Raw genomic sequence first — 14,247 nt, 5'->3', positions numbered from 1 at the left:
ACCAGAGCTGACATCTCAAACTTATGCGTTTGAATCTTAACTCTGCTACCAATGATTGACTTGTTCGTCAGGGTTGAATGCCAGAAGGGATTTCTCATAACTGGTGTAATTACGACCTCTGCTGGCTGATTGATGGTGCCTGCACAGAGACGGGAAAAGAGTGCTGTCAGGGTGTGTGTCTCCGTACACAGTGCTGATCCGCATTGCACTCGCCAAAGTGTAGGTGACAAAATGCATACTGCTGCTGCCCACATGTCGGAGGGGGGGTGTGGGTTAGCTTCGTTCTCCTCAATCAGAGCGGGGATCGGCATTGGTGGAGAGGAAGCATGTCACAATTGGGCAACTGGACGCACTAAATGGAGAAAAAGGGGAGAAAATGCATAAACATCATAAAAAAATTAATTAAAAAATAAGCATGACAGTTATAATATACATATTGGAAAAGTAATTTTATTTAATTCTGCAAAATGTAGCATTAAAAATCATATCTGTGGGCGCTCAATGGGCGCAGCAGAGCTGACATCTCAAACTCGTGCAGTTGGATCTCAGCTTTGCTACCGGTAGGCTGGGCACCTAGACAGACAATGATTGGCTTGTTTGTCAGGGTTGAATGCCAGAAGGGATTCCTCATAACCGATGCAATTACGACCTTTGCTGGCTGATTGATAGCACCTGCCTGAGTCGAGGGATAATAAGGATCAGGGTGCGTACAGAAAGATGATCCGCATATGAACTCGCCTCGTGCAGGTGAAACGATGCAGTCGGCTACTGCACATGTATGGGAGGGGGAATGTGCTAGTCTTGGCTCTCCTCAGTTAGGGTGGAGATCAAGTTAGATTAGTAATCGGGTATACCTGTTTTCAGGGTGGCGCATTTCAATAGAAATAATTTGTTTACAATTTACATCTTTGAGGTTTTCAGGTTTTTCCTCTTAGGTGGAGTTCTCAAAATATGAGTTTGTAGAATAGGATGCTAGTTATTCCCTTTAAATAAAAGCATTGTCCTTTAAGTCCCTAGTTTCTAAACAAATTAATAAGAGCGGATTGTATTTCAGGGGTAAAATATGCTGGATACTTACTGCTATATGATGTAAAATAATGTTGTAAATAGCTGCATGTACTATCTTTCTTTTTTCATTCTGTCTTTTTTACAAAAGAGGAGAAGCAAGTTATTTTTATAGTTACAAAATAAGCCTCCTACCGACAAGGCCATTGCCATCATCTGATCTTTTGTTTCTGCAGATCCTTTGCTTTGACGCAATACTGTTTGAAGACTTGTTAGCATATATATTTCTCTTTATGCCAGTGGCCATACAACACTATTGCATTTTGTTCAAAGATTGCTGAGTCAGGAGATTGTTCACAAGCTAGAAAAAGATAAAGTTCAGTGTATGCCAAGTACATAAAATATCAACTGCTCAGGAACAATATGTATATGTTTCTATAGACATTTGGGGTTTGGTTGTTTAGGGTTATTTTTTTCCTGAGAAGCTTTGACCTAAAGCAAATTAAATTAAATTTTCCAAGGGGCCACATGAGAAGCTGTTACTGTTGTGGAGGGCCGGACCAAACTTCATTCTGCTCAGTATTAATAAGATTTCTTTTTATTGCCTACATTTTACAGTTCTGATAAGCTGTTACTGTTAAGAGTAGATGTTACAATCAGAAAATGAAAAGCAGGCAGAGTAAAAACAACATTATTTCACTATTTAATCAACTTTCTTGAAAACAAATGTGAACAAAATGTGCATTGACTTTACACAGTGCTGTTGCTATTTGGATATCACAAAGCTGATCTGAACTGCTCCTGTCCTGGATGTGTAAAACTTTATAAAAAGTCCGTCTTGGTTTGCAGTTTAGTTAGTGAAGCTTCAGGTGTGACGCTCTGCATCGTTCAAATTCTTGCATGTCTCTGTGTTTAGTACCGTAACGGCGAGATAAACCCTAGATTTAAATTGTGATCCTTACATCTGACTTTTGAAGTTCATGTCTTGTTAAAAACTCTATCTTCTGATCGGTTCTGTTCGCTGACACATTACTGTGATGCTGGATACACTCGTCTCGCACACACGTAAATCAAAACTTGCGGAAATGTAAAGAAATAGCGCTCCTGTCAAAATAAAAACAATCCTGTTATATGGCATGTGTGATGTACATTTATTTACGTAATTGCCACTGACCTCATGCGGACTGGCTGGGGATGGCTCCAGTCTGTAGACCGTACAACGCCCAGGTCTGACCTAAAAAAACTTTTGGTGGCTTGCTGGTGTTCAAATAGGATGTGTTTGAAAACCTAGTGAGCTGCCTTGCTGTCTTACTGCCTACATAGGCAGCTGCCTAAGTAGAGAGGATTCTAATAAGTCATTGACTTATAAGGCAGGTTATTCGAACACGCTATTTAGACAGCGATTCCATCAGTTTTTGCTAACTAAGCTAACACAGTTAGCCTCATGTCATTCAAACCAATGGGATGGGGTGGCACAACGTGTAAGCATGTCAACTAACATCTCCCTCCGTGTACCGAAAACCGTTTATAAAAATTAAAAATCAATAATAATTTATTTACATAAAAAAAAAACTCTGTTCTCTGCATCGTCCGCTATGTTTTTTTTAAATTTTTCTATGAGAAAAGTTCCGCACAAAAAGCACACAAGTGCCGCACTGAATGCTGGGATTGCCTCCACCGCTAAGGCAGTATCGGATGCTCCCTCCTTCTTGAGTCAAAATACTGTTGAAATTTTAAGATACCCTACTAGTGAGCATATTAAGGCATCTAGGATTTCGAACAGCCTACTTCTCGGGAGCGTACGTAGGATGACGTAAACTGCTGTCTATGTAGAGAGCTCACTAGGTTTCGAACACACCAATAGTGTCAAATGAGAAAATGAACCACAGTTGGAAATCGGCCCTGACTGCTTTTAATTGGGAACGGAACAAGAGCAGCACTGAGAGTCAATCTGCATGACCACTCCCTTACTAGTTAATCTCTCATTCTGTAGTCACAGAGACACTTTAAAAGCTATACAACACAATTACACTGATAGGAATTCCATATTAAAAAGAAGCTTGGCTAAATTAGAGAAGCTGAGGAATGCTTTATCTGGCTCTCTCAGTGTAGCGTTTCTGCTGTATTAACAGTTTACTTCCACAACTTTATAGGACCTAAATCTGTGCAGCACCGAGTAAGTGAATTACTTTTTTTATTTTTTGCTCAGACACTTTTAAATGGAAAAAATCGAGATGAGGTGTAAAACCATATTCTTGCGTCTTCTATGAGGTTAAAGGGCTTAAAAACAGTTGTAAGGTAGCAATGAATAATTCAAATATTTCAAACTCAGCCAGGTTTAAACTTAAGCAGTCCTCCTTTTTTCCCCTCTCACATTATCACTTTTGCAATGCAGAAGAATAGATGACGACGGCAAAGAATGGGAAATTGCATTTTTGTATTATTGTTATACAGCAGCGCAGTATTAGAATGAATAAAACATTACTTACAAATACAGGAACACAGGATCTACACCGAAAGTAAAATGTGCCCGTGTTGAGCTGTAGAATCAGGTAATTCCTTTTGGAAACCTTGGATCAAACCTTTGTGAGAGTTTTATCATGTTTTCTGTATGTCTGTGCACATTTTTAAATTGGTCTCACCTCCCAAAACATGCAAAAGGTTCATCGGTCACTTTAAACGTGAGTGAGTAAATAAATAGTTAGGCGTCAATATTGTGTTCTGCAGGCCGCTCAGGTGGCGCAGCGGTAAAAACACACGCTGGAACCAGAGCTGTGATCTCAAATACATCGTATCGAATCTCAGCTCTGCCTGTCGGCTGAGAATGAGCGGCCTGTGGTTCAGATGGGCGGGACTAAGCCAGATAAGGTCTCTCTCCCATGAATGGTGCAATTACGACCTCTGCTGGCTGATTGGTGGCGCCTGCTCTTAGGGTGTGTCCCTCCGTACACAACGCTGAGCTGCACTGCACTCGTCAAAGTGTAGGTGATAAGATGCATACGGCATGCTGCCCACATGTCGGAGGGGGGCGTGGGTTAGCTTTGTTCTCCTCAGTTAGAGCAGGGATCGGCATTGGTGGAGAGGAAGCATGACTCAATCGGGCAATTGAACACGCTTAAAAGGGAGAAAAAGGGGAGAAAATGCATAAAAAAGGAAATTTAAAAAAAAAAATATTGTGTTCTGCATTGCACAAGTTCAGAAAACGCTGTGCCACTTATGAAGACAAAACAGAATGAATTAGATTTCCCAGCATGCCTTTTTGCTGCGAAATCATTCACATTATGGTTTGTTACCTTGTTGGTTCTTGGGTGTTGACTTTTCCTCCACATGATACAGAATTAATGATAAATTATGTTACTGGTTTAACTTGTATTTAGCTTTTTCATTATAGGGTTTTTAGGGCCATTTTAGCTACTAATTAACAGTGATAATGTGCTAGACCACTCCTGTGCTCGACAAACACTATTGGCCATATCTAAGGGACAAAAGACCAGAGACTACACAAAAGACCTTGTGTTCTGTGTTGCACTATGGTCCTGGAAGAACACTGTTTTGTATTTAATATGAGCTTGTATGTAGCTGAAATGACAATAATGCCTCTTAAATCTATTGAATTGATCTTTTGTAAACGGTATAGCTGGCTTTTATCATCCACTGCTGGCTGAGGTCAAGAATAGGCCTTCAGCCATGTCGGAGGAGGCATGTGCAGGCCTGCTGATGCTCCTTGGCCAGCAAATGTGTGATGCAGTCTACAGAGGGTGTCTGAGTGCAAACTGAGATCTACCGATCAAACCCAGATGACCTTGATTACAGATGAAGATGGCAAAATGTAAACGATCTTGAAGAAAAGTTAATTACTGGGGCATCCTGTTAGTCATCCTTCACCATAGTTTTGACTAGTGGGCAGTTTACATGTAACATACACCATGGGTCTGTCTGAAAACCTAGTGAGCTCTCTACATAGACGCATTTTACGTCATCCTATACGCTCCCGAGAGGCTGTCTAAATTCTTAGAGGCATTAAAATGCTGCCTAATTAGGTGCCTTATTTCTAAACACTAATCTGACTAGATAACAAGGGAGCATCCAATGCTTCCTTAGCGGTGAAGGCAATCCCAGCATTCAGTGCGACACAACTTTTCACAAAAAATTACAAATCTGGCAGACGAATGCGGAGCAACAAACGGAGTTCTTTTTAAAGGTAATAAATTGTCAGTGATTTTTAATGTGTAGTTTATTTGCAAATTCTGGCTTGTCAGTGACAATTTAACTGTTTTTGGTACACAGAGGCAGATCTTATCGGGCATACTAGTTGGTTGTGCCACTTTAACCACTTTAACCGAAAATCTTAGAATACCGTATTTCTTAGTGAGTTCAGTTAGGGCAAAAAGCTTCTCATGTGAAACACTTACCACTTTGCTTACATTGCTTAGAATGTCAAGTAATTTTTGAGTGAATGTGTAGGCTCATCCTGTCTTTTCTGTACATTGGACTTAATGAGACGTGCCTACCTCTAACTATTTTATTTCTGCTATGAGTTTAAGCACGTTGCTTTGTGTATGGAATGCCATAAACACATATTGCACTTTATTTAATATGGAGCACTTGAGAATTTGATAATGTGGACATAAACCCTGTTTACATTTAATTTTGTGCCATATTATCATGCCATACAGTTTGCTGTTAAAGTAAAAGAAGCTAAAATGAGATTCTAAATTCAATTTTATGGAGAAAAATTAATCGTTTAGATTATTCGACTAATCAATAAAATAGTCTATTGATTAATTGACAGAAAAATAGTCGTTAGTGGCAGCCCTACTAGTCCAGTACCTTAACCACTAGGCTAAAACAGATCAATAAAATAAATGATGTAAGCATATGCTGTGACCTTGACATTCACCAGATGTTAACCCAGTTGGACACATGAGTGTTCTGGACCAAGGTGTTAGTGCTGTCTACTGCCACTATCAAAACACCAAATGTCCGTTGTTATAAAATTGTTCCCTGGTGACCCAATACTTTACTAAACAACATTCATTCTTTAATTCAATGTCAATTTTATCACTGCTTTGTCCTGGTTGAGGTCACAGTGGGTCAGATTAATTGGTCAAAAGGCAGGAAACACCCCGGACTGTTCGCCAGACTCCACAAAGTAAGAACCCTGGCCGGCCAACCATGGATTTAAACCCGTTAAATTTCTTCCCGTGAGGCGACTGCACTACCTACTGCATCACCGTGTCTTGTATTCACAGCTCTCTCCTTTTTTTACCCTTATGAGCTATTGAAACTAAATTACCTTTTTCAGTTAAACAGATTTTTCACAGCTCAATTCAGCCCCAAAGATGGCTCTCCAGCTAGCAAGCCAGTCAGTCTCTGGTGATGTACGCATAAGCGGCTGCTGTTTGTCACTCGGGATGATTCTGGACAGGCTGCACTTGCCAGCTCACATAGAAAAAGTGGATTTTTTTTTTTTTTTGAACAACACTGATGTTCTGACTTTGCTAAAAATAGAGAATGTACAACGGCGATGCACTGATCCGAGACTTCCCTCTGGTGCAGGTGGCTGATGTTCTTTTCTCCTCTCTCCACATTAATATAAAGGCCATATAATCCTCTCACAGACCAATCTGACTCCATCTGCACCGTGCCTGGGTCGCCACCAGCGAGGAGCTTTTGGCAGAGCCTGATTCAGTACAAAACTTGGCCCACTCTTCACTGTTATCTCAGTGCACATAGTTTTCATGGCACTGTTTTATCTGGTTTGACAGACTTTGTTTGGTCTTGATATCTTCTTGAGCAGTTTGTGTTTGCTGTATGGATTTCTGGCATGTTCTTTAAACAAGGGATAATGCTTTACCCCTCTTAGGGTAGGTAGTGCTATATTATGTAAACTCCAGGACGCACAAGACTTGGAGTGCAAAGATAAGACAGGAGGATTTTAAAGCTCACCAGAAAGTGTAATATATTGTTTTATTTGCAGGGCTTATAAGGAATGCTGGGTGAGAGATGGAAAACACACACATTAAGGTGCTCGGGTGGCACTGATTACGCTAGCCCACCACTGATCAGATTCTGGTTCAAATCTAAGAGTTGCTAATGACCAGCCAGGAGTCTACAAAGACAGTCTGATTGTCCGAACTACTGCGATGGATTGCCGTCCAGTCTAGGGTATCCCTGTCTTGCCTTGCACCCAATTTTTCCCAGTGAAATCTGACCTGCCATGACCCAGACCTAAATAAAGCGATTGATAAAAATGACAGGACTTCTAGTTAAATGCATTACCAGTTTTGCAGTCACCACAGTATTTGCATGATTGTAATTTCCTCAAAGGCAACAGGGCAATGTGTATTAATGACATGATGTAGTGGAAGGGTTATTGAATGTAGAGTGTGGCTTGGAAACTAAAATGATTCATTTATACCGGCACTACACAAGGTTTAAACGCATCTCAAAATAACAGAAACTGTTTGACTGTTTATCCAGGACCATGAGTAAGTTATGTTGTTAATCAGCCAGCTGACCTGATTGTTTCTACCCATCATTTTCTACATACTTATGTCATTAGAACACTATGCTTTCATTTTAATTGATATTATTTATTTATTAGGATTTTAAAGTCTTGTTTTACACACTTTGGTTACATACATGACAGGACAAGTAATTACTGGTTACACAAGCTTCATCAGTTTAAGTCTTTAATGTCAAACACGGTCGTGAACAATTTTGTATCTCCAGTTCACCTCACTTGCATGTCTTTGGACTGTGGGAGGAAACGGGAGCTCCTGGAGGAAACCCACGCATGCAAACTCCACACAGAAACAACCTGGACCGCTCCACCTGGTACTGTAATTGAACCCAGGACCTTCTTGCTGTGGGGCGAGAGTGCTACCTACTCTTTTACCTGTTATTAAATTGACACCAGGTCTGACTCAAGTATGTAAAGCATAACACCATTGTACCTTGCAGATGTGAATAAGCATTAACTCTGTAGAAATGTATTCAGCTCACACACAACCCTTTTTTTTGTGCTGTCAAATACTTAAAATCATAATTGTATGCTATGACCTTGACATTCACCAAATCTCAAGCCCATTTGGATTTAAGTTTGGACCAAGATGTTCTTGTAGAATCTATATCATGATGTCATAACTGTTTTGGACATATACAAATATACACTATAATATGTGTCTTTAAAGGGGCGGCTTGGTGGGTAGCACTGTCGCCTCACAGCAAGATGGTTCGAGTCCCAGGTGGAGAGGTCCGGGTTGTTTCTGTATGGAGTTTGCATGTTCTCCCCATGTCTGCGTGGGTTTCCTCCTGGAGCTCCGGTTTCCCTCCACAGTCCAAAGACATGCAAGTGAGGTGAATTGGAGATACAAAATTGTCCATGACTGTGTTTGACATTAAAAGACTTGAACTGATGAATCTTGTGTAATAAGTAACTATCGTTTCTGTCATGAATAGGGATGTAACAATGCACCACAAGACAGTTAAAAATTAATTCACATGAGGCACGATTCAAATCGGTTAAACAACAGAGGGCACTGGCGCTATTCACCTTGCCTTGTTGACATCACTACACAGAGTTGCCAGGTTCAGAGTTTTCCAGCCAAATTTATTAATGTGAGGATACTTACTTTATTTGTATTATTCATTTATTTATTAAATGTGGGATTTGTTTTAAAATTTCATTTGTTTTTTTTTTTACACAAAAAGGGAAATGTGCAGCCTTGTTTTGCATAGTTTGTACCTACCTTAGAAATGAAAGGGCATTCATTATTTAGATAAATAAAAGATAAGTACAAATACAGTATTTTATAATTTTTTTTAAAGAGAAATAATAAAAGGAAACTTCATAATGACATCATTTGTCTTCAATTTAATTTTGTTTAAAAAATCGGGAACCCAGTATCGTGAATCGCATTGCATAGTGGGTAAAGTGTACAGTAGGTAGAGTCCCTAGTCATGAATTTAACCAAAGTGTGTAAAACATGACATTAAAATCCTAGTAAATAAATAAATACATTTGTTTTGAAAGCTTTTATGGAAGCTATAGCAAAGCTACATATTTCTTTGAAAAAAGCCACATTTAAAGCAAATGACAATAAAATCTTCGAACAGAACCTTTTTAACGTTTTGATCATTAAACCAAGGCCCAATGTGCCACTTGTTTATTGCTCATTTGGAATGATCTAAGATGCTTTATTTTCATGCCCAGGCCACATTTAAAAAGTTCCCAGAAGATCTTTGTTTATCTTCGACTTTGTTCCCTTGACAGGCCCCTGAATAAATGACACCACAGCTGGTGGAGTGTCGCTGCATAGGCTCTAAATTATAGACAGCATAATTCCATGGCAGCATCCTGTTGTTCTGTCAGCGCAGATCAAATATAAAACAGTCACAAGAGCACTGAGCTCTCAGGTCATGAAAACGGCAATGCGTGTCTCGACAGCACGGCTGAGTTCTGTGGGGTCTTTTGAGGAAATGTACCAGGCTAGATGGTGTGGAAACGCAGTGCAGCTTGCTTTTTTTTTTTTTCTTTTTTGAATTTTAATTCCCATCTCATTACATTTCCCCCACCCCAGCAGTTTCTAAATGCTAAATGAGATTAGTGTTTATGATATTGTCAGAATGAGACAGTATCATTATCACTTGAATGAAATGAATTGAAATGAAGCTGCAGAGTGGAGGCAATCTCAGCAGATAAGTCTATCTATGATCACTTTAAAGTATAATCCATGATTACAGTGGAAGATTTCTTTCCCAGTCTGTCTCTTGACTTCTGAATGGATTTCCTAGGTGGCAATATCACAGTCTATAGCGTACCCGATAGTGAAACTCAGCATTCGGCCTGTTAATTGTGAGGATTTACTTCAGTCAATCCACCAATAGTTTTTAAATGAACTGGTAAGCTGATTTTTGTTTTTGGCTGCCGAAAACCAGTGTCTATGCCAAGATTTTTTCCATTACCCATGAAAAACAATAATAACGTCAATCTGTGTACCACGGTGACACACACACACACACATCATTTTAACAAAGCTTGCATAATTTCCCTAGAGGGGCCATGGACATAATAATGTAATGTAATGCAATGTATTTCTTTTTCTTTTTTAATTTACCTACAGACATTATTAATCTCCCTGAACTATTTGTATTATTCATTGCCTTAAATTGTACATTTCAAACCCTGGTGGGATATATTCCCCCCCTGTCGATCTACAGAACAGTGTACATTATGTCACATTTAAAAGAAAGATATTCATTTCTTCAATAATGCAACACTACACTTTGCCAGCTTATTAATTGTAATAGTCGAGCTTATTCATCAGCTCTTATAAATTATTTCTTATATATCAATGTACCTTATAAGACACTTCATTTATAATGTGATTTCTTTTGTCTGGTTGATGTAGACTGGCATTAAAGTATAGTGACGTGGTCTTCTACATTAAAATTTTTGGCATTTTTGTTAGTACAATTGTTTGTACCAACAGCGATCTCACTGTATAACTCGTCTCCACTGTGCCTGGACATCATAGCACACTGGTCATTACCAGGACTATCAGGACAGACTCATGAAGCATGATCTGCCACTTTGTTTATGAAGAAGGTCCTGGGTTTGATCCCCAGTTGCGGCGGTCCGGGTCCTTTCTGTGTGGAGTTTGCATGTTCTCCCCCGTGTCTGCGTGGGTTTACTCCGGGTGCTTTGGTTTCCTCCCACAGTCCAAAGACATGCAAGTGAGGCGAATTGGAGATACAAAATTGTCCATGACTGTGTTTGATATAAGCTTGTGAACTGATGAACCTTGTGTAATGAGTAACTACCATTCCTGTCATGAATGTAACCAAAGTGTAAAACATGACTTTCACTTGCTTACTTAATAATTTTTTTCCAATGCTTTGGGATTAATAAAGTGATCTATCTATCTATCTATCTATCTATCTATCTATCTATCTATCTATCTATCTATCTATCTATCTATCTATCTATCTATCTATCTATCTATCTATCTATCTAATCTAATCTAATCTAATCTAATCTAATGTAATCTAATCTAATCCTTCCATCCATCCATCTATCCTTCCATAGCTGACGCCTTTATCCAAAGTGACTTACATTGCTGTTACATTATACAGTCTGAGCAATTGAGGGCTTAGTGTTAAGGGCCTTGCTCAAGGGCCCAACAGCAGCAACGTGGCAGTGGTGGGGCCTGAACCAGCAACCTTCTGATTACTAGTCCAGTACCTTAACCACTAGGTTACAGCTTGTCATCTACATGTGCTGGTCTCTATAAGAATCCACCACTTGCCATAGGGGTGTGTTAGCCTGAGCCCCCCCTTTGGCCAGCATGGGTGCTAGATATAACTTATAAGTCTAAGATTAAGAAAATTGTTGATGCGACTCAAGTGGAAATTTTTCTGCTGGAATCCTAAACACTTATCAGCCAGGTAACACCTTTCTTATTGCAAAATATGGTGGAAGTACTAGTTACTTTTGGGGATTGCACAGGACAGATAAAAAAAATAGAAAACCCTTTATTCCTTTTGACAGGAATTTTAAACTAAAAAGAATGTTTGTCTTTTAGCAAGACAGTGACCTGAAGTGACCTGAAGCAACACTGTGGTTGTTTTAAATTCAGGTAATAGGTGACCTTTATGTTTACTTGGCCAAATTCTGAGACAAAACCCTAAAATGCAACGTTGCATTTCATTTTCATGATTTTACCACTACTTTATCCTGGTTAAAGTTGCAGTGGGTCTGGTTTTCCCAGAATCACCCTGGACAGGATGCCAATTCAATTCGCAGGCCCTCGGCCAAGAGATATCCAATCATGTCTGCATGTAGATGTAGATACTAAACTGTCCCATAACACAGCTGGGGATTCGAACCATGGATCCCAGTGGTAATGGGCTAGCATGATTTACAGCTAAATAAACATCTATTGGAAAACTTAGTGTTACTGCTATCAGATTAAAGTTTGCTACAATTAATTTATGTAACTACTTATTAAACATGCTGTACATTAAAATAAATAAATACATTCACAGCCTGTATTATTATGAAGATAATAGCTTTTTTTCCTCCAATGCCTTATTGTTCTAATTAAAGTTATAATGATTTCCCACCAACTGCCACATTTTTATTTTTTGTTTATTAATGCTTTTTATCTCTGCAAAAATACAGCACCCTCGAACGCCACTGCTTTCAGACCCAGGCCTTGTTTTCCTGTCGCACAAAATAATGGTTCATAAAAGTAAACACACATTTCTCAGTATCATTGTGTTTCCACCGCCACAAATTCAGGCTAGCAGATACGAGGATGTACTTTGTCACTTTTATTCCCATCATAACAATGTTACAGGAAGTCATCCAAGGGCTGCAAATGAAAAGGGAAACAAATGGGTGTTTTCTGCATCCTGCCTAATGCTTATAAGTTGCCTAATGCTTATAAGTAAAAAATAACATGCAGTCTGTTCCGTTTCACAAAGAATTGAACAAAAGCTGTGCTTGCCTTTGGCTGTTTTCTTACTTCTAACAAATTGACTGACTGGTAAAAGGTCACATATTCAAACCACAGCAGCTAGGTCTCCTGAGAGGGGAGACTGTTCCTCATTTGAACAGGAAAAATCCTCATAACGCTTCTGAACCCACTTGGTTAAGGCCACTTGATCCACATCCTTCTCCCCTTCCTAAATTAGGCCACAGGGTTGGAAGCAGTGAAGCTTACAGACACATGCGCATGTGCATGGAAGACCTTGCATGATTACATAAGGAGTTAAAGTATAGTACTAAATTTTGCCAGCTATTATTAGGATTTTATTAGGATTTTATTTTAACGTCATGTTTTACACTTTTTGTTATATTCATGACAGGACAGGTAGTTACACATAATTCATCAGTTCAAGTTTAATGTCCAACTTCATCATGAGAATTTTTATATTTCCAATTCACCTCACTCATGTTTTTGGACTGTGGGACGAAAGCCATGCAGACATGCGGAGACCATCAAACTCCACACAGGAAGGACCCGAACCGTTCCACCTGGGAATCAAACTCCGGAGAGTGCTACCACCGAGCCACTGTATTTACTAGTGTGAACAAAGAATTGCCCCTTCTCCAATTCTCTCTATTATTAATTAGTTTTCACACTGATGGATTTCAGATCATTAACTAAAACATTTTATGAATAGACTTGCGTGAGAACAAAACATATGATGTAAATATGCAACTCAAATAGGGAGCAAAGTTATCGAACACACTTTACCATTCTGAACTATTTATATTCCTCAGGTTATTTAATCAACCAGTTGGATGGATGGATGGATAGATAGGTAGATATAGGATGGATGGATAGATAGGTAGATATAGGATGGATGGATGGATGGATGGATAGGTAGATATAGGATGGATGGATAGATAGGTAGATATAGGATGGATGGATAGATAGGTAGATATAGGATGGATGGACAGATAGGTAGATATAGGATGGATGGATGGATGGATAGATAGGTAGATATAGGATAGATGGACAGATAGGTAGATATAGGATGGATGGATGGATGGATAGATAGGTAGATATAGGATGGATGGACAGATAGGTAGATATAGGATGGATGGATGGATGGATGGATAGATAGGTAGATATAGGATGGATGGACAGATAGGTAGATATAGGATGGATGGATGGATGGATGGATAGATAGGTAGATATAGGATGGATGGATAGATAGGTAGATATAGGATGGATGGATGGATGGATGGATGGATGGATAGGTAGATATAGGATGGATGGATAAATAGGTAGATATAGGATGGATGGATAGATAGGTAGATATAGGATGGATGGATAGATAGGTAGATATAGGATGGATGGATAGATAGATAGGTAGATATAGGATGGATGGATGGATGGATGGATGGATAGGTAGATATAGGATGGATGGATAAATAGGTAGATATAGGATGGATGGATAAATAGGTAGATATAGGATGGATGGATAGATAGGTAGATATAGGATGGATGGATGGATGGATGGATGGATAGGTAGATATAGGATGGATGGATAGATAGGTAGATATAGGATGGATGGATGGATGGATGGATAGATAGGTAGATATAGGATGGATGGATAGATAGGTAGATATAGGATGGATGGATGGATGGATGGATAGATAGGTAGATATAGGATGGATGGATAGATAGGTAGATATAGGATGGATGGATGGATGGATGGATA

At 39.2% G+C, this 14,247-nt stretch overlaps 1 protein-coding gene across 8 annotated transcripts in view; it reads left to right on the top strand.

Moving 5' to 3' along the window:
- Positions 1-14,247, top strand: part of pcdh11 (protocadherin 11) — a 718,842-nt gene that overhangs the window by 249,187 nt on the left and 455,408 nt on the right. The gene's annotated exons all lie outside the window — the stretch shown is intronic.

The sequence above is a fragment of the Trichomycterus rosablanca genome, chromosome 8 (assembly GCF_030014385.1).
Source record: "Trichomycterus rosablanca isolate fTriRos1 chromosome 8, fTriRos1.hap1, whole genome shotgun sequence".
Lineage (NCBI taxonomy): Eukaryota > Metazoa > Chordata > Actinopteri > Siluriformes > Trichomycteridae > Trichomycterus > Trichomycterus rosablanca.
Note: the sequence above shows the minus strand (reverse complement) of the source record. Positions and strands in the feature narration are given on the sequence as shown.